Source organism: Phascolarctos cinereus, unplaced genomic scaffold (assembly GCF_003287225.1).
Source record: "Phascolarctos cinereus isolate Bilbo 61053 unplaced genomic scaffold, phaCin_HiC Scaffold_5;HRSCAF=322, whole genome shotgun sequence".
Lineage (NCBI taxonomy): Eukaryota > Metazoa > Chordata > Mammalia > Diprotodontia > Phascolarctidae > Phascolarctos > Phascolarctos cinereus.
The window spans coordinates 448,640,944-448,663,190 of NW_027555958.1; the positions used below are offsets into that span (position 1 = coordinate 448,640,944).

General features: G+C 37.6%; 1 long non-coding RNA gene across 4 annotated transcripts in view; it reads left to right on the plus strand.

Moving 5' to 3' along the window:
• Window positions 1–13,396, plus strand: part of LOC144454147 (uncharacterized) — a 71,704-nt gene extending 58,308 nt beyond the window's left edge. For 3 of the 4 annotated variants that reach the window (XR_013487424.1, XR_013487426.1, XR_013487427.1), the window contains 2 exons: window positions 11,487–11,674; window positions 12,592–13,396. This is a non-coding gene — a long non-coding RNA (uncharacterized LOC144454147). Of the gene's footprint in view, window positions 1–11,476; window positions 11,675–12,591 lie in introns of all 4 variants that reach the window. The other variant, XR_013487425.1, reaches the window with a different exon arrangement.
• The last annotated feature ends 8,851 nt before the right edge of the window (window positions 13,397–22,247 follow it).

Genomic DNA, 22,247 nt, shown 5'->3' on the forward strand with positions numbered 1-22,247 from the left:
ATATCCTCTCCAACATTTATCATTTTCCTTTTCACATTAGCTAATCGGTAAGTGTGAGGTGGTACCTTAGAGTTATTTTAATTTGTAGTTCTCTAATCAATAGTGATTTAGAGTATTTTTTCATATGATTATAGATAGTTTTGATTTATCTGAAAATTGCCTGTTCATATCCTTTAACCGTTTATCAGTTGGTGAATGACTTGTATTCTTATAAATTTGACTGAGTTCTCTATATATTTGAAAGAAGAGGCCTTTTTCAGAGAAATTTGCTATTGAAATTGTTTTTTTCTGTTTTCCTGCTCACCTTGGTTGCATTGGTTTTGTTTGTGGAAAGACTTTTAAATTTCATATAATCAAAATTATACATTTTATATCGTATAATGTTCTCTATCTCATTTGATCAAACACTTTCCCCTTCTCTATAGACTTGAGAGATAAACTATTCCTTTGCTTATGGTATCAACCCTTATGTCTAAATCATATACCCATTTTGATGTGGTCATCTTTAATGAAATCATCTGTTATTTCTATGATTTGTTCTTTGACCCACCAAATCTTTAAGATTGAACTATTTAGTCTCCACTTCTGTTTTAACTGTTTCTTTAGTGGCTCTTTATTGAACATAATTTTTTATTGAATTATGGTCCATAAAAAATGTATTTAATAGTTCTGCTGGTCTCCATTTGTTTGTGAAGCTTTTAGACCCCAGTTCATGGGTAGTTTTGTAAAATCACCATGCATTCTTGAGAAAAATTAATATTCCTTTCTATTCTCATTCAATAATCACTAGAAGTATGTTACATATAGCTTTTTTTAAAATTCTTTTCAGGATCTTAATATCTTTCTTGTCGATTGTTTTCATTAGGTCTGAAAGAGGTACAACCTCTACTGCAATCATTTTACATTCTGTTTTCCCCAATAATTCATTTAGCTTTTCTTTTAAGTATTTAAATGCTATACTGTGCAGTGTAAGTGTTAAATATTAATGTTAATTCATTGAATATGGTTCCTTTTAGCATAATGTAATTTCCTTGTTTATTTCTTTTACTCAGATTTGTTTTTCCAATGCCTTGATCATGATTGGTAGCCACCTGCACTTTTTATTTCAACTAAAGCATAATAGATTTTGATCTAGCTCCTTATTTTAACTGTTTATTCTCATGTTTCAAGTATGTTTCTTGTAAACAATGTAGTGTCATACTTTATTTGTTAATCCAATCTGCTATTCTTTTTCATTTTATTGGTGAATTCATGCCATTCAATTCACATTTGTGATTATTAATTACCTATTTCTCTCCATCATATTGTATTATACTTTTTTTTTCCTCCGTTTCCTCTCTACCTCCCCTTTGCAAAGAGGAGAATGTTGAGCAAGGAGTGTGTGCAGTACCAGTACTTAATGTTTGATACAGTCTGCTTCTGCTTCCTCATATCTCTTGTCTTTTCCTGCCTAGATCCCAATCACAAATTCTTACCCTTTATTTTCTTTTAAACACCTTTTCCTCTTCTATCCTCTATTGTTAGTGAGTTTTGTTTATCATTAATCTTTCTAATCTAAGCTTTCTCTTATTCCTGTCTCTACATTCCCTCCTGTTTCCCTATTGAGTGAAATATCTTTCTGCACTCAGTTGTCTGTGTGTGCATTTTACCCTACTTGTTCGGTTTAGGTGAAAGTTAGGATTAAACATTTCCCACTTCCCTCCTTGTTTGAACAGTTTTCTACTCATGCAGTCCAAATAAATAAGACTATTGTCCCCATGTCTGTCTGCTCCCTTGCCCCATAACATAAACACCTTCCACCCTCCCTTTCCTTCTTCTTTTAAGATCATCAAAGCATAACAAAACAACTCCCAGGCTTTCTGTCTTAACTTACTCTGTGACTACTGATGACATTTTGTTTCTGAGGTGACCCATATATGTGCTCCTCATATTGGGATGGAAAAACTTCATCCTTACTTAGTTACTTCCAATTGCTCACTTTTATTTACTTTATTACGTTTTCCTCTTGATTTCTGTGTTTGTATTTCAAGGTTTCTACTGAACTCTTCTCTTTTTGTCAGAAATGCTTGGAAGTCCTCCATTTCATTAAAGGTCCATTTCCTCTAACAGCCCCCCCACATAGAATTATACTCAATGTTTCTGTGTAAGTTACTCTTATCTGAAGAGCTATATCTTCTGCTTTTTGAAATATAATATTCCAAGGTCTTCATTTATTTATTGTATTGACTATTCGGTACTTGAATTCTTTCTGGCTGCTTGAAATGTTTTTTTTTCCTTGGACATGGAAGCATATGATATTTGTTATAATGTTTCTGGGAGTCTTCATTTTGGGATTTCTTTCAGGTAAATTGATAAATTCTATTTTCACTTTATCCTCTGGTTCTAGGACATCTGGGCAGTTTCCTTCCATGGCTTCTTGAAATATGATGCTTGGGTTCTTTTTGTTAGCCTTGGTTTGCAGGTAGTTCAGTGGTTCTTAAATTATCTCTTTGATCTATTTTAAAAAATTTTATTAATTTATTTTGATTGTCAACAATCACTTCCATATGCTTTTGAGTTTAAAATTTTTCTCCCCCTTCCTCCCCCCCCCTCCCCAAGACTGCACACAATCTGATACAGGCTATACATTTACATTCCCATTAAACATTTTTTCACATTAGTGAAGTTGTAAGTACAAATTAAAACCAATAGGAGGAACCATTAAAAAGAGGAAACAAAACTCAACAGAAGAGAAAAAAGAAAGGATAGTGATTCAACTTCCATACTTCTTTCTTTGGATGTGTATAGCATTTTCCATCACAAGGCCTCTGGAGATGTCTTAGATCCTTGTAATGCTGAGAAGAGTTAAGTTTATCAATATTATTCATTGCACAACCTGGCTGTTAGTATGTACAACATTCTCTTGGTTCTGCTCACGTCACTCAGCATCAGACCAGACAAGTCTTTCCAGGTTTTTCTGAAGTCATCATTTCGTATAGCACAATAGTATTCCATTACATTCACATACCACAACTTGCTCAGCCATTCCCCAATTGATGGGCATCCCTTCAATTTCCAATTCTTTACCACCACAAAAAGAGCTTCTAGGAATATTTTTGTACATGTGGGTCCTTTTCCCATTTGTATGATCTCTTTGGGATATAGGCCTAGAAGTGCTATTGCTGGATCAAAGGGTATGCACATTTTTAGCCCTTTGGGCGTAATAAATTTTGCTCCAAAATGGTTAGATCATTTCACAACTCCACCAACAATGTATTAGTGTCCCAATTTTCCCACATCCTCTCCAACATTTATCATTTTCCTGTTTTGTCATGTTGGCCAATCTGATAGGTGTGATGTGGTACCTCAGAGTTGTTTTGATTTGCATTTCTCTAATCAATAATGATTTAGAGCATTTTTTCATATGGACTATAGATGGCTTTAATTTCTTCATCTGAGAACTGTCTGTTCATATCCTTTGACCATTTATCAGTTGGGGAATGGTTTGTGTTCCTATAAATTTGTCTTAATTCTCTATATATTTTAGAAATGAGGCCTTTATCAGTGGTTGTAAAAATTCTTTCCCAATTTTCTACCTTCCTTCTAATCTTAGTTGCATTGGCTTTGTTTGTGCAAAAACTTTTCAATTTAATGTAATCAAAATTATCCATTTTGCTTTTCATAATGTTCTCTATCTCCTGTTTGGTCATGAATTCTTCTGTTCTCCATAGATCTGATAGGTAAACTATTCCTTGTTCTCCCAGTTTTACTTATGGTATCAGCCTTTATATCTAAGTCATGAACCCATTTTGACTTTATTTTGGATATGGTGTGAGATTTGGTCTATGCCTAGTTTCTGCCATACTCTTTTCCAGTTTTCCCAGCAGTTTTTTTCAAAGAGTGGGTTCTTATCCCAGAAGCTGGGGTCTTTGGGTTTCAAATAATAGATTACTATAGTCATTGACTACTGTGTCTTGCATATTTAACCTATTCCACTGATCCACCTCCCTATTTCTTAGCCAGTACCAAGCAGTTTTGATGATTGCTGCTTTATAATACAATTTAAGATCTGAATTGCTAGGCCACCTTCCCTGCATTTCTTTTCATTAGTTCCTTTGATATTCTGGACCTTTTGTTTTTCCAAATGAATCTTGTTATTATTTTTTCTAACTCTATAAAATTTTTTGGTAGTTTGATTGGTATGGCACTGAATAAGTAAATTAGCTTAGGTAGGATTGTCATTTTATTATATTAGCTCGGCCTACCCATGAGCAACTGATGTTTTTCCAATTATTTAGATCTGATTTTATTTGTGTGAAAAGTGTTTTGTAATTGTGTTCATAGAGTTCGGGGTTTGTTTCGGAGGTAGACTCCTAAATATTTTATAATGTCTACAGTAAGTTTAAATGGGATTTCTCTTTCTATCTCTTGCTGTTGGGCTTTGTTGGTAATATATAGAAATGCTGATGATTTATGTGGGTTTATTTTATAGCCTGCAACTTTGCTAAAGTTGTTTATTATTTCAAGTAGTTTTTTACTTGATTCTCTAGGATTCTCTAAGTATATCATCATGTCATCTGCAAAGAGTGATAGCTTTGTTTCTTCTTTGCCTATTCTAATGCCTTCAATTTCTTCTTTCCAGTACAATATTGAATAACAGTGGTGATAATGGACATCCTTGTTTCACCCCGATCTTATTGGAAATGCTTCTAGCCTGTCCCCATTACATATAATGCTTGCTGAAGGTTTTAGATATGCTATTTATTATTTTAAGGAAGACTCCATTTATACCTATGCTTTCTAGTGTTTTTAATAGGAATGGGTGTTGTATTTTATCAAAAGCTTTTTCTGCATCTATTGAGATGATCATGTGGTTTCTGTTGGTTTTGGTGTTGATATGCTCAATGATGCTGATAGTTTTCCTAATATTGAACCAACTCTGCATTCCTGGTATAAATCCTACCTGGTCATAGTGTATTATTCTTGTGATAAGTTGCTAATCTATTTGCTAGTATTTTGTTTAAAATTTTTGCATCTATATTCATTAGAGAAATTGGTCTATAATTTTCTTTCTCTATTTTGACTCTTCCTGGTTTAGGTATCAACACCATATTTGTATCATAAAAAGAATTTGGTAAGACTCCTTCTTCACCTATTTTCCCAAATAGTCTATATAGTATTGGAATTAATTGTTCTTTAAATGTTTGATAGAATTCATGTAAATCCATCTGGCCCTGGAGATTTTTTCCTAGGGAGTTCATCAATGGCTTGTTCAATTTCTTTTTCTGAGATGGGGTTATTTAAGTATTTTACTTCCTCTTCGTTAATCTGGGCAATTTATATTTTTGTAAATATGTATCCATTTCACTAAGATTGTCAAATTTGTTGGCATATAGTTGGGCAAAATAATTCCTAATTATTGTTTTAATTTCCTCTTCCTTGGTGGTAGCTTCACCCTTTTCATTCTTGATACTAGTAATTTGGTTTTCTTCTTTCTTTTTTTAATTAAATTAACCAAAGGCTTATCTATTTTATTGTTTTTTCATAAAACCAGCTCTTAGTTTTATTTATTAGTTCAATAGTTTTCTTAATTTCAATTTTATTAATTTTTCCTTTGGTTTTCAATATTTCTAATTTGGTGTTTAGTTGAGGATTTTTAAGTTGTTCTTTTTCTAGTTTTTTTAGTTGTATGCCCAATTCATTAATCTCCTCTTTTTCTATTTTATTTATGTAAGCATTTAGAGATATAAAACTTCCCCTAAGAACTGCTTTGCTGCATCCCATAAGTTTTGGTATGTTGTCTCATTATTGTCATTCTCTTGAATGAAATTATTGATTGTTTCTATGATTTGTTGTTTGACCCAATCATTTTTTAGGATTAGATTATTTAGTTTCCAATTATTTTTTAGTCTATCTTTCCATGGCCCTTTATTACATATAATTTTTATTGCATCATGATCTGAAAAGGATGCATTTAATATTTCTGCCTTTCTGCATTGGATTGTGAGGTTTTTATGCCCTAGTACATGGTCAATTTTTGTGTATGTGCCATGTACTGCTGAGAAAAAAGTATATTCCTTTCTATCCCCATTCAGTTTTCTCCAGAGGTCTATCATACCTAACTTTTCTAATGTTCTATTCACCTCCTTAACTTCTTTCTTGTTTATTTTGTGGTTAGATTTATCTATAGTGAGAGGGGAGGTTCAGGTCCCCACTAGTATAGTTTTGCTGTCTATTTCTTCCTGTAACTCCCTGAACTTCTCCTCTAAGAATTTGGATGCTATACCATTTGGTGCATATATGTTTAGTAATGATATTACTTCATTGTCTATGGTGCCTTTTAGCAGGATGTAGTTTCCTTCCTTATCTCTTTTGATTAGATCTATTTTTGCTTTTGCTTTGTCTGAGATCAGGATTGCTACCCCTTTTTTTACTTCAGCTGAAGCATAATATATTCTGCTCCAGCCTTTTACCTTTTCCCTGTATGTGTCACTCTTTTTCAAATGTATTTCCTATAAACAACATATTGTAGGGTTATGTTTTTTAATCCATTCTGCAATCCGTTTCCTTTTATGGGAGAGTTCATCCCATTCACATTCACAGTTATGATTACTATCTGTGTCTTTTTCTCCATCCTTTTCCCCCCATTTATGCTTTTCTTTCTCCTTTTTCCTTTCCCCCTTCACTATTGTTTTGCTTTTGACCACCGCCTCCTTCAGTCCTCTCCCCCTTTTATTATCCCTTTCCCTTTTCTTCCCCTTTACTCTTACTGCTTCTTCCCTCCCTTCTATCCCCCTCCCTTTTCTTTCCCCTTTTCCCTCCTACTGCCTATAGGGCAAGTTAAATTTCTATACCTAACTGATTATTATGCCCTTCTTGAGCCAAATCTGATGAGAGTAAGGTTCAAACAATGCTCCCCCTCCCTTCTTTCCCTCTGCTGTAATAGGATTTTGTGTCTTTTCCTGTAATGTAATTTACCCTTGTCTGCCTCCTCCTTTCTCAGTACATTTTCTAAGATCAGATTGATCCACTTATTTGGATCCATTTAACCCACTTGATTAGATTTTTTTTATCATTACATCAAAGTCAACTAATATCCACCCTCTTTATGTATACTCCTTTAACAGGTGTAATAACAATACAGTTCTCAAGGTTGCAAGTGTCATATTCCCTTGTAGGGTTTAAACAGCCCCCCTTATTAACAACATATTGTATCTTTCTGTCCCATTTACCTTTTTAGTCCTTCTTGAGTCCTGTACTTGAAGATCAAATTTTTTGTTGAGCTCTGGTCTTTTTATCAGGAAAGTTTGGAAGTCCCTATTTCATTGAATATCCACTCCTCCCTTGAAAAATGATGCTCATTTTTGCTGGGTAATTGATCCTTGGCTGCATTCCAAGCTCCTTTGCCTTATGGAATATCATGTTCCACACCCTGTGGTCTTTTAATGTAGAAGCTGCAAGGTCCTGTATAATCCGTACTGTGGTTCCATGATAATTAAATTGTTTCTTTCTGGCTGCTTGCAGCACCTTCTCTTTCATCTGGTAATTTTGGAATTTTGCTATTATATTCCTTGGTATTTTCAATTTGGTATCTCTTTCAGGTGGTGATCGGTGGATTCTTTCAATAGTTATTTTACCTTCTGGTTCTAGGACTTCAGGGCAGTTTTCCTTTATGATTTCCTGAATGATATCGTCCAGGCTCTTTTTTTATCATGATTTTCAGGTAGTCCAATAATTTTTAAATTGTCTCTCCTGAGTTGATTTTCCAGGTCAGTTGTTTTACCAATGAGGTATTTTATGTTTTCATCTATTTTTTCATTTTTTTGGTTCTGTTTGACTGATTCTTGCTCTCTCATAGAGTCATTAGTTTCCATTTGTCCAATTCTAGTTTTTTATTGTTTTTTTTTCTTTTAGGCAATTGGGGTTAAGTGACTTGCCCAGGGTCACACAGCTAGTAAGTGTTACGTGTTTGGTCTGAGGCCGGATTTGAACTCAGGTCTTCCTGACTTTCAGGGCCAGTGCTCTATCCACTGTGCCACCTAGCTGCCCCCCCAATTCTAGTTTTTTAACAGATTGTTTTCTTCTGTTAGTTTTTCTACTTCCTTCTTCAATTGGCCAATTGTGTTTTTAGGGACTTCTTTTCTTCAGTGTACTTTTTTTCCGATTGGCCAATTTTATGTTTAAGGACTCTTCTACCTCTCTCATTTGGCTTTTAAAATCCTCCTTGAACTCTTCTAAGAAGACTTTTTGGGCTTCAGACCAGTTCATATTCCCTTTTGATGTTGCGGATGTGGGTTTCTTGACAATATTGTCCTCTTCAGAATTTGTCTTGATCTTCACTCTTCTCATAATATGAATCTATGGCACATTTCTTTGTACTTGTGGTGTTTCTTCATTCCCTGGCCTTTAAAGAGATTGAGCCCTCTTGCTGGGGAACAGAGGGCACTGACCCAAGCTCCTTGTGTTTGGAGCCTAAGTCTTGGACGCTGGCTTTCTGTGCTGGGGCCTCTTATGTTGGCAGTTGGAGGCTGTAGGGCTCTGGAAGCTTACCGAGTGTTGGGCTGGGATCAGCAAGGCTGGAACTTTCAGGCAATTTTAGGTTGCCTACTTTTCCTTTCCTTTAGCTTTCTTCAGCTCCTGAAGGGTGCTGCAGGGTGTTTGTCTGCCTGTGGCACCTTGCAGTGCTGCCTCCCTCATTTCTGCTAATGCACTGGGAGATTCCTTTGAGGTAGAGTGCCGAGGCACCTGGTGGTTTTCTGAGCTGGTTTCCACCGGTTCCCCTGTCCTCACTGAGGCACTTGGAGGTGCAGGTGTTGGTGTCTGCCTGCTCTACCATCTGGGCTTTAGGACCACTTCCTGATTGACAGCTGGAGACTGTAGGGTTCTGACAGCTTACCTGGTGTTAGGTTGGAATCAGCAAGGCTGGGACTTTAGGAAGACTCTAGGTTGCTTTCTTCAGCTCCTTTCAGATGAATGCTGCAGGGTGCTTATCTGCCTGGGGCCCTTTGTAGTGCTGCTTCCATTATTTTTGCTGAGGCACTGGGAGACCCATTTGCTGGGCTGCTGCCCTGCTGCACCCTGTCTTTTTTCTAGGTCAGTTGTTCCAGGGTTTTTTCTGGGGTGATGTTTTCTGGGTTTTCAGAGGTTGATAGGGGAGAGTGAGAGTGACTACCTTTTTACTTTGCCATCTTGGCTCTTGGAAGTGGAACTCTCTTTGATCTATTTTTCAGACCAATTTTTAAAAATATGAGATAACTCATGATTTCTTCTATTTTTTCAGACCTTTACCACATATATATGTATGTGTATGTATGTGTGTATATATGCATATGTATGTATATATGTGTGTATACATATATATGTGTACATATGTGTATATACACCTATACATAGGTATGTGTATATATGTATTTATATGTGTGTGCATACATACATATCTATATACATACATACACACACACACACACACACATACGTACATGCATATAGTTGTTTCCTGGAATCATTAACATCTGTTTGGTCCATTACATATTTTTTTAATTTGGTTAGGCAGTGGGGTTAAGTGACTTGCTCAGGGTCACACAGCTAGTAAGTGTTATGTGTCTGAGGCCTGATTTGAACTCAGGTCCTCCTGAATCCAGGGCCAGTGTTCTATCCATTGTGCCACCTAGCTGCCCCTGTCCATTATAATTTTAAAGTAGTCTGTTGTGTAGATAAGATTTGTACTTCTTGTGACAAGCTGTTTAAGCTCCTTCTAAACCTTTCCTCCTTACCTCTCATTTCTTTTCCAGTTTTTTCTCTAGTGCTCTAATTTCACTAATAAAATCATTTAAAACTCTTAAAATTTTTTTCCCCTTTATTTCTTTCAGTACTTTAAGTTGAATTTTTATTCAAGCTATCTTTTTCTTTTAGGCTTTGCCCTTGGAGACATTTTGGAATCATTCTCTTCTTCTAGTTTTGTGTCCTGGATCCTGAATCACCATAATAGCTCCTTTATTGTTTACTCATTCTTCCAGCCTTCCTTCCCAAATTGGGACTTCATATTAGGGCCACCACCATGAGATTCCAAAGGGGACATCTAAATATTGCTTGGTTCTCTTTTGTATTCATTTGTGTCTTGATACTCTGGGTATTGAGTATTTTGTTTTTTAATGATCTCAGACTGGGGACCTGTAAGCTTTCAGTGAGTCAAAAGCTATCTGATCCAGGGTAAAGTCCGAGTGCTGCCCTCCTGGTCTGAGTTTTGCAAGTTTCTTACCTGAGTTTGGTTCTGAAAAGTGAGAAGAGCCAGGAGCAAAAGGTATGCAATTACAACAGTAGTATAAGGACAAATAAATATGAAAGACTTAGGAACTCTGATCAACACAATGACTGACCACAATTCCAAAGGACTCATGATGAAACATGCTTCCCACCTCCAGATAGAGAGAGGGATGGGACCAGAGTGCAGAGTAAAATGTGTACATGTATGTATATACATACATGCATACATGCATTGTCCACATGCACATGTATGCATGTATGTATGTACACACACATATAAAACACATTCCAATGAGGAAGTTTATTTTACTTGACTATATGTGTTTGTAGAATGTTTTCCTTTTCATGCTTTTCCCATGGAAGAGGAGGGATGAGAAGAGAGGAAAAAGTGAGAGGGAGAGAATTTGTTCCTGAAAACAAAAAAAACCCCAAATTTTTTAAAAAGAGGGATCATTGATAACTTTGGAGAGAGCAGTTTTTGTTGGGTGATAAGATCCCTAACCAGATTGCAGAGGTTAAGAAGTGACTGAAAGGTAAGGAAATGGAAGTACTAAGTATAGATTTTTTTTTCAAAGAGTTTGAGTGAAAGAGTAAGCAGTCATATAGGATGATATTAATAGAAACAATGGTATTTAGTGATGGATTTTTAAGGACGAGTAAATAGGCAGGTTTGTAACCAATTGAAAAGGAGCTGGTAGGGAGAGAAAGAGATTGAAAGAGTAAGGGGATGATAATGAGTGCACTCTGCTCACATTGAATCATTTGGCTTATCTTAATAAGGGCCATTACAGTCCTGAATGACTAATCTATCAACATTTATTAAGTGTCAACTGTGTGCTTGCCACTAAACTAGGCAATAGAGATTAAAAAGCAAAAGTGAAACACTGAGTTTCCCCTAACAGGGGAAGATAGCAGGTAAATAAATCATGATACAATTTAACAACTGAACAATGTGGCCAGCCCATCAGAAGTTGCACTCTATAGGGGTTGTTAAACAGTCAGACTTCCAATGAAAAGTCTCTTCATACTTAGGCTGTCTTCTCAGAATCTGGCAGAGCTTATGCTCTGAGGGCACAGCCTTTTGGCAGCCAGGGTCTCCTCCATACCAGGATGATGCATTGGAAGCCTTTTAACACCTCTTACTGAAAATCTGAGTAGTCAGAAGGTTGTATGCATCTCTACTGATCACTGAATTTAAAAATCTGCTCCATGGGAGGTTTCTATTTTCTCTGAGCTTCTCTTAGGCCTTAAAGAATCCACCTATCACTTCCTGAAAGAGATCCTATATTGAAAATGGCAAGGAATATTGTAGTCAAATTCCAAAATTACCAGATCGAAGAGAAAATATTGCAAGCAGCCAGAAAGAAACAATTTAAATATCATGGAACCACAGTCAGGATTATGCAGGACCTTGCAGCTTCTACATTAAAAGGTAAGAGTGCATGGAATACAATATTCCATAAGGCAAAGGATCTTAGGATGGGCTCCCATGTTCTCTGCACCCAGCTCGAGTCTTCTGTGGCTCCATGGGCTGGCTACAAGTGAGATGATATGAAAGAAAGAAGAAATGGAACTGGTTCTGGTGAAGAATGGGGAGAGGTGATGGGGAGAAGATAGATCTAACACAGGATCTCTGTGTCTGTTTGTGTCTCTGTGTCTCTCCCTCAGTCCCTATGGTTTTGCTACCATCTCCCATCCCTCTAACTCTTTTTCATGCATACGAAGTCATGCAAATAAATGCACATACCATCCTTCACCCCTGACTCTAATAAAAGACTTCTTTGAGCAGAAACTAAAGTAGCTGAAATAAAGATAACTAAAAGCTTCCTAGGAGACCAGGATATTGTCCTGTGTTGTTCTGAGACTATGGCCTGGAAGATTCAGTCTAGCCCTCTTGCATAGCACAGGTGCCCCCTCTTACCTGAGGCCTTGCCTGATTGACCCATTTGTCAGCTTTCTTTGTCTGTTTCTCTGTCTCTATCTCCATATGTCATTGTTTCTGCTCTCTGTCCCTGTCTCTGACTTTCTCTGTTTCTGTTTCTGTCTCTATCTCTATGGTTCTGTCTGTCTCTCTTTGTCTGTCTCTGACTCTGTCTCTATGCCTCTCTCTTTCTCTGTTTATCTCCTTCTCTCTTCTATCCACATATAGTCTCTGTCTCCTGGACTGATTCCTTCCCTTACCCCCACCCCTCCACTCGGGCCCCAGTCACAAAATCCATACTTAAAGGATTTGAAAATTAATTGTTAAATGCCATTGGAAGTACTAACTGTAGTAGAAATGGAAACCAACATAAAAGACAATGCAAAGCAGACTGCAATCATGATTTTTCCCCTTTCCTCTCAATCCAGCCAATGGAAAGATAATGGAAGGGAAAGGAATTGGTACATCAACATCAGCAGGGATTTCTCCAGCATGGAGTTCCTAGAAAGCCAGGAGAATGGATCTGGGGCCAGGATTCTACTTTGTTTCACCAAATTCAGCTGCTACTTTCGCCCTGATCTGATTTCATCTGCTTTCCCAGGCTTGGACACTCTCAAACCTTCTGCTAGCTTCAGCCTACTCCCAGGATGCAAATCTGCTACCATCTCCCTGCTGTAATAAACCTTTGCAAAGAGACTTCTCTCCAAACTTGGCACTCTCTCCCTGTCGTTGAGGGAGAAGTGTCCCATCTGATTTGTCCAACTGCATGTAACAGGGGCATGACCTGGTGGGAAGACTTCATAACTTCTCTGATTTCTCTACTGTACTACAGGAATCTCATCATTGGGACAACTTCAACCAAGAAGATCTCACTAGTCTTGATACTCTCCTTCCCCTTCATCCCTAAGATTTGCCTCTCTGATTGGAGACTGGGGCCATAAACTCCGGACCTCCACTTAAGGATAGAACTCAGTTCAGAAGTCTCCTAATTTCTCACCTGGCTGCACTATTTTGGGACTTCTCTGACTGAAGTCATGATGACTTCTCCATAATGCCTCTGCATTGGGTAGCTCCTTCCACCCTCTTCCACCCCAATTTTCAGCTTCCTTTTGCCTATTGTCTTCTACCATTAGATTGTAAGCTCTCTGAGAGTAGGGGGCATGTTGGTTTTTTATATTGGCATCATCAGTGCTTGTCATATAGTAAGTGCTTAATAAATGTTTATTGACTGATTGACTGACTGACAAGTGTGTTTCTGTTAAACAACATTTTGTTGAATTTTGCTTTCTAATCCAGTCTACTAACCTCTTCTGTTTTATTGGTGTGTTCAACCCATCCACATTAATAGTTATGTTAGTTGTTTACTCTCTTCCATTCTATTTTTTTTTATCTATGTCTTTTCAACTCTATACTCTCTTCCTGCTTATTTCAAGTTATTATCCTATAGGGAAGTAGAGTCAAGATGGTGGAGAGAAGCCAGGAAGTTGCCTGAGCTCTCCTCAGTTTCCTTTGGAAACAATGTTAAATCGAGCCTCTAAATGGATTCTAGAACAATAAAACCCACAAAAAAGACAAAGTGAAAAAATTTTCCAGACCTTTTCCAGATCTGTGTCACTTGGGTAAAAAAGGAGCACAGCCCAGGGCACTTGGTGTCTGGGCAAGATAGTGGGAGGCTCTTAGCCACAGCACAGATCAGCAACCAAGGCCCTGCAGTTCTGGCTCAGCAAGCCAGCTTTGAGGCTTCCAGCCCTAGTGCAGAAGGCAAATTGTGAGCCACAGAACCCAGGGCACAGCAGGCATGACTAGGCCAGGCCATCCCAGCATAGTGGGCAAGCTGCAAGCACCTGATGCCCCACTGCGGAAAGCCAGTGACCAGGTCCCTGGTCCCCAGTGCAATTAGCTTGGAACAGTGCCCCCTATGCCCTAGGAGTGGAGCTGAACTTTAAAAGTCATGAAGTAGGCTGGAGAAATTAGTAAGAAAGAGAAAAGAGCCCTGACCATAGAAGATCAAAAAACAAACTCAGAAGAAGATAGCATTGTCAAAATGCTTACCAGCAAAGCCTCAAAGGAGAATATGAATTGGTGTCAAGCCCCAAAAGTTATCTTAGAAAAGCTCAAAAAGGATTTTTAAAATCAAGTAAAAGAAAGAGAAGAAAAACTGGGAAAAGAAATGAGAGAAAAGAGAAATGCAGGAGAATTATGAAAAAGAGTCAACAGTTTGGAAAAGGAAGCACAAAACTGATTGAAGAAAGCAACTCTTTAAAAAAAAAGAATTGGCCAAATGGGAAAAAAAAACCCACTGAAGAAAACAACTCCTTTAAAAGTAGAATTGACCAAAGGGGAAAGGAGGTACAAAAGCCAACAGAAAAAAGTGATTTCTTAAAAATTAGAATGGGGGGGCAGCTAGGTGGCGCAGTGGATAGAGCTCCAGCCTTGGAGTTAGGAGGACCTGAGTCAAATCTGTCCTCAGACACTTGACACTTATTAAATGTGTGACACTGGGTAAGTCACTTAACCCTGATTGCCTCACAAAAAAAAAAAATGAAAAAAATAGAATTGGGTAAGTGGGAGCTAATGACTCTATGAGACATCAAGAATCAGCCAAACAAAATCAAAAAATGAAAAAATAGAAGAAAATGTAAAATACCTCACTGGAAAAACAACTGACCTGGAAAATAGCTCCAGGAGAGATAAGTTAAGGATTATTGAACTACCCGAAGGCCATGACCAAAAAAAAAGAGCCTAGACAGCATCTTTCAATCAAATGAAGAAAGGCAGAAATATTAAATTCATCCTTTTCAGATGATGATGCAATAAAATTATGTGTAATAAAGTGCCATGGAAAGATAGATTAAAAATTAATTAGAAACTAAATAATCTAATCTTAAAGAATGAGTGGTCAAACACAAATCAATGAAATGATCAATAATTTCATCAAAGAGAATGACAATAATGAGACAACATACCGAAACTTATGGGATGTAGCCAAAGCAGTTCTTAGGGGAAATTTTATTTCTCTAAATGCTTACATGAACAAAATAGAGAAAGAGGAGATTTGGGTGTGCAACTAAAAAGGCTAGAAAAAGAACAAATTAAAGCTCTCCAATTAAATACCAAATAAGAAATTCTAAAAATCAAAGGAGAGATTAATAAAATTTAAAGAAAGAAACTATTGAACCAATAAATAAAACTAAGAGCTGGTTTTATGAAAAAACTAATATAATAGATAAACTTTTGGTTAATCTGATTTTAAAAAAGAAAGAAGAAAACCAAATTATCAGTATCAAAAATGGAAAGGGTGAATTCACCCCAATGAAGAAGAAATTACAGCAATAATTAGGAGCTATTTTGCCCAACTGGATGCCAATAAATCTGACAATTCAAGTAAAATGGATAAATATTTACAAAAATATAAATTGCCCAGATTAACAGAAGAGGAATTAAAATACTTAGAAACCACCATTGTAGAAAAAAAAAATTAAACAAGCCATCATTGAACTCCCTAAGAAAAAAAATCTCCAGGGCCAGATGGATTTACAAGTGAATTCTATCAAACATTTAAGAACAACTAATTCCAATTCTGTATAAACTATTTGGAAAAATAGGTGGAGTCCTACCAAATTCCTTTTATGACACAAGTATGATGCTGATGTTTAAACCAAGAAAAGCCAAGACAGAGGAAGAAAATTATAGACCAATTTCCCTATGAATATTGATGCAAAAAATTAAATAAAATATTAGCAAAGAGATTACAGCAATTTATCATAAGGATAATATACTATGACCAGCTGGAATTTATACTAGGAATGCAGGGCTGGTTCAATATTAGGAAAACTATCAGCGTAATTGACCATATCAACAACAAAACTAACAGAAATCACATGATTATCTCACTAGATACAGAAAAGGCTTTTGACAAAACACAGAACCAATTAAAAACCCTAGACAGCCTAGGAATAAATGGAGTTTTCCTTAAAACGATAAGCAGTATCTACCTAAAACCATTCTATGTAAACATTATATGTAAATGGCAAACATTATATGTAATGGGGATAAGCTAGCCACATTCCCAATAAGATCAGAGTTGAAACAAGAATGCCCATTTTCACCACCATTAATTCAATATTGTACTAGAAATGTTAGCTTTAGCAATAAGAGAAGAAAAAGAAATTGAAGGAATTAGGTTAGGCAAACTATCACTATTTGCAGATGATATGAGAATCCTAGAGAATCCTAGAGAATCAACTAAAAAACTAGTTGAAAAAATTAACAACTTTAACAAAGTTGCAGGATATAAAATAAACCCACATAAATCATCAGCATTTCTATATATTACTAACAAAGCCAAGCAGCAAGAGATAAAAAAAGAGAAATTCCATTTAAAATAACTGTAGGTGATACAAAATATTTGGAATGGGTTCTGTATTTTGTCAAAAATTTTGTCAAAAGTCTTTCTGCATCTATTGAGATAATTATGTGATTTAATTTTTTTTTTTTTGCATCAATATTCATTAGGGAAACTGGCCTATAATTTTCTTTCTCTGTTTTGGCTCTTCCTGGTTTTCATGCCCTTCATTTCCTTGGTGCTGTACCTTTCCAAAGAGAATAGGATTGTGCTTTGCTACATCTTTCACCAAATTATCTCCGGTCTTGTCCCGGTAGTTTAGCTCTCTTGGTGCTGTTGCCCTAATTTGCTTCTATGGCCTATTATTAAAATGGTGAAGGCCTGCTAAGGTTAAGCCCTTCTTACTATGTTAATCCCCAAAGATCAGGAGTACCTAGTGTCTCACCTCAGATGTTGCTTGCAATGGCTTTTGTGTCTGCATGGTTTTTATAACATCAGATGCATAAAGGTCACAGATCAAGTCCTTGGCTCGACCTCTGAACTACAACTTGACCTGCATTTTCAGAATTCACTTTAGAATTATGGTGGACCCCTATCTGCATCAGTCTCCCCACATGTTGCCGCACCTGAAGAAAAACTCAACAGACTTTTCTCCTTTGTGCTGTATGGTATTAGGGACAAAATTAGCATAGGTTTCTTTAGATCTGCCCCCTCAAATATCTCAGCTAAAGTAAGCAAACATTCATGCCAGGTAACAGCTGGCTATACATCAGGGAGGCTATTCACTGACACCATATCTGCCCCTTAGGCTCATTGTAGATCTCCTTACCTTGGCTGCGAAGCTTTCCAGTCAAGATCACATTTGCCTATCCAACCCTAATATCTCAGTGTTATTTTCCTGGGGGACATAGTCCACATCCAGGGAAAAATGACAATTTTGGACCAATGGTATCTGTCTATTACAGCTTTCCTCATAGATGAAGCAAAATTGTTGTTGTGTCATTTCAGTCACGTCCAACTCTTAGTGACCCTAAGATACTGGGATGGTTTGCCATTTCCTTCTCCAGCTCATTTTACAGATGAAGAAACAGAGGTAAATAGAAATGAAATTCCTAGATTTAATTACAGCATTCAGTTTCTCTAGAAATGTCTCCATTTATTAGAAGGACTCCAAAGGCTTCATCCTCAGAAAGTGGACTACTACGAAACTCCCCGTAATAACTCCCAATTGTTAATCCCTCAGGCATATCTTCATGATCAGAATTCTCAGGCAGGACTAGAGAATTTTCTGAGGTGTCTCACCTGTCTTAACATTAGTAGACTCAATGGCACTCTCTTCTAAGCCTTTTTACCCAATAGCCTTAAAATATTTTCATTCTTAAAATCTGGTCTACTCTTAATGTTAGGAGATCCCTATGATCCTCAACTGTCAAAGTAATACAGTACTAGCATATTGCCTTTGTCTCTGTCTTTTCTGGAAGATTGTTGCACAGACACCCTCATTAATACACAAATATTAATGCAATTAATGAATGTACAATAATATAACAAAAGTCTATTAGATTACTATGCCGTGCTTATAGCAATAAATGATGAGCTCAGAGTGATTGTCCTAAGGCAAGGATGACCTCCTCCTCTGGCCCCACCCTGGCTTCCTGAAGCTGGATTAGAAGATTTTAGCTTTTGATCCAGCTATAGAATAGTGTAACAAAAGACTATAAATCATGAAAAGACTACCAATGACTTTTTCACGTGTAGCAAGTAACAGTAGCATTCAGACTATTAAAAGATGAACCATGTCAGTATCAGCACATTCAGCAATCACATACCAATATTTTCATGCTATCAGCATATTAGGATGAAGCTGAATGGGATGTCCCAGTGAAGACTTCTCAGTGTAATTAAGGTAATGAGTTCAGCAGGTAGTGTGGGAAATGAACTCTCAGAAGTGAAGGTTCCTCAAAGGGTCAAATAATTCTTGATTACTACTTTCAAAATCCTCCCCCACTCAGACCCTGTTTTTAAGCACTTAACAGAAAGAATAAGCCCTGCCCCACCCCCAACCTGAGCTGTTTGTCCTTGGCTTTGAATTTCGAGCCTGGAATGTAAGCCCCACCTCCCAGTTAAGGGGGTAAGGGCTAGTGGTGGGTGGAGATTTGTTTTCATGGTGGGCGGAGATTTGCCTTGATAAGGCGGCCCCTGTTAGGCGGTCTCTCTCTCTCTCCACATGTATCGGAGGAGCAGACAGCCATCTCGGGAGATTGTAATAAAGGTAACCTTTGCTTTCCACTTTGAGAAGTCTCTGAGTTTAATTTGGGTTGGGGTCGCTGTCCCACACGAAGCCAAGCGAGTTTGGGATAAGCTTATTACACCTCCAAAGAACAATAAAGCAATTTAAAAAATACATTAAAAAGCAATTCTAAAGAAAATCTACTCCCTATGAAGAGTAAACAAAAAATGCAAATATATGTATATATGTGTATGTGTGTATACATATATGCATACATACATACATACATACATACATACATATATAGTAAGTATTTTCAGAACAGGAAGAGAAAATCTCTTTTTGAAACAAAATTGATCACAGAAAAATGTCTGAAACTTTCTTCCTAAGTCAAAAAAGTTCCCTGTCACTCAGCTTGCTTTTTGTTGTTGTTATTATTGTTGTTGTTTAATTGATTAGTCATGTCCTCCTCTTCACAACCCCATTTGGGGTTTTATTGGCAAAGATATCCGAGGGGTTTGCAATTTCCTTCTCTAGCTCATTTTTTTACAGTTGAGGAAACTGAGACAAGCAGAATTAAGTGACTTGCCTGGGGTTACACAGCTAGTAAGTATCTGAGGCTGGATTTGAATTCAGGTCTTCCTGACTCCAGGCCCAGTGTTATAGCCTGAGGCAACACCTATTCAAAAGTCTAGGTAAGCAATGAAGTCAAAGGTGGGGCTGCCAGAATTCACCATTACACACACACACACACACACACACACACACACACACACACACACAACCCTTAGTCTGAAAAAAATAATCTTTTAAAATTTCTCCAAGGCTTGACTCTCTTCCCACCAAATGCTAGTTACACAAAGATCACATACAGAGAACAGCAAACAAATCCATTTCTCTCAATTGGGCCATTCTGTGACTGGGCAATCCTTTTAAATTTCCCTAATTAAGTCAGATGCACACCCAACAGCATTCCAGTGGTTATATTTGGCTCATTAAATACCTTGAAGCTAAGGAGTAGGTGGGGTGCCCTCATGAAAAAACAAGAGAATCTAATGGGATTATGGGCTAATTAATTAGGAAGTTAATTAATGTTAGGAAAGATTGAAGGCAAAAGGAGAAGAGCTGGATGTTCTGTTGACATCTTAAACTCTGCATGTCAAAATCCGAACTCATTCCCCCCCCCCACAAAAAAAAAACCTTCCCCCCTTTCAAACTTCCCTTTTATTTTAGAGGGCACCACTATCCTCCAGTTGCCCAGCCTTGCATCTTAGGTATCATCCTCGACTCTTCACTGTCTCTTACTCCCTACATCCAATATGTTGCCAAAGCTTGTTGATTTTTACCTTCTCTCTCATATGCCTCCTGGTCTTCTCTGACACTGCCCTCACTCCAGTGTAGGCCCTCATCACATCACACCTGGACTATTAGCCTATTGGTTGGTCTGCCTGCCACAAGTGTCTTCCCACTCCACTTCATCCTCCATTCAGCTATTGAAGTGATTTTGCTAAAGCACAAGTCTGACCATGTCACCCCCAACCCTAACTCAATAAATTTCAGTGATTCCTTATCACCTCCAGGAACAAAGTTCATTATAACTTCCCTCACCCATGTTTCTAATCTTCTTATACTTTATTCCTCACTGCCACCTCCAATAGTCTGTGATCTATTGACACACGTCTCCTGGTTATTCCTCAAACAAGACACTCCACCTCCCAATTCGGGCCATTTTCACTAGGTGACCCCCATGCCTTCATCTCCTGCTTCTATGACTTCCTTCAAGCCCTAGCTAAAATCCCATCTTCTATAGTGTGAGAGATAATCTCTCAGAAGTGAAGCCTTCTCAAAGGGTCAATAGTTCTTGTTAATAGTTCTCCTACTGTTTTCAAAACCCTCCCCTGCTGGGACCCTGTTTTTAAGCACATAGCAAAAAAAAAAAATAGCCCTACCCCCAACCTGAACTGCTTGCCCTTGCAAACCTTCCCACCTTTTCTTGTCTCTGGGCAAACTTGTGTCACCGTGAATAGACTGTACCCCCTGAAAGCCCAGCCAATGGGATAAGGGGAAGGGGGTTAGGGAGGAGGAGCTTGTGTTAGGGTATAAAAGAAGGTTTCCTTTCTGTAACCAATTCCTACTCTCCTGGCTGGCAATGGTGACTAGGGGCAGTACCCTTTCTCATGAGAAAGCAATAAACTCCTTTCTACTTTCAAGGTGTCTAAGTCTTTGTTTTTATTTTGAGTAAGTGGTCTCTGTCCCATACATATATGAAGCATTTCCTGATTTTTTTTATACTTCTAGTTCCTTCCCATTGAGATTATTCCCATTATATTTTGTGTATCTGTTGTTTGTATGTAGGTATTTGTGTGTTTCCTCTTCTATTAAACTGTGAACTCCTTGAAGACAGGAGCTATCTTTTGTCTTCTTTGTATTCCCAGAGCTTTGCACAATGTCTAGCACATAGTAGACATTTAATAAATATTTATTGACTGACTTCCTGACTCTATCAAAGTACACTCAACTTATCCTGGAGTCTCAGGGGTTGGAGATATTGTGGGTAGAAAGTTTTCTTTGGCTTGCCTCTATCTTACCTCCTCTGAGTTGTGACGCAGTAATTACTGTATCATCCAGATCTACGTAAGTGTCCCTTAGAACACAGATGTGTATGTGTGTGGGAGGGAGAAGGAGCTGGACAAACTGCCTACTTTGACCCCTCCACGTTTGAGACTGCATGGTCCTGGGCCCTATTGAGGGAAAGCCTATGCTTGCCTCCATCTGGCGATCACATACTAGGTGTTTCTTTTCCAAAATTCTTTCCTCCATCACATACTGTGTCTGTATGGGTTGGCACTTACAGCATACACACTCTTACTTTATTTTAATAGACTTTCAGAGGTGGCATCAGTCTCCAGGCTTGCAGGTTTATTTTGTAATGATCATGTAATCAATGACTATTTCTGGAAGATATTCTCCTGCAAGGAAATCTTCTCTAACTTACTGAGGATGGATTGCTCCTGAGAAACCTCCCCCAGGGCAGCCAACCCTGTAGATGACCTGGACATTCTTTCCAACATCCCCTGGGAAGGAGAACCCTTCTGACCTTGCTCCTGGGCTCATTGGACTCTCCATGCTTCATTCTGCCCCATACCCTTCTAGTTTGTCCCTGAATGGAGGAGTGACTAACCATACCTCATCCTCTTCTTGGAGCAGTCCCAACTTCCTTCCCTTGTCAGGTGGCTCAAGCCTTGTTTTCTCTGACTACCTTCATTTTCTCTCATTTAGTGTTTCCCTCTCTTCCTCACACTTTAAAAAAAAAAATTAATCCTCTTCTCTTGGCCCCTTTTATCATCAGTTAATATCCATAATTTAAATATATATTAAATATTTACTTACATATCATATTATTTATATAGTGATATTGCTATTTTGTTTATATATTAATGCTGAATTCATTTAAATATTAACAACTATCTCTTATTCTTATATTCTGTGAGAGGCAGTAGGGCATGGTG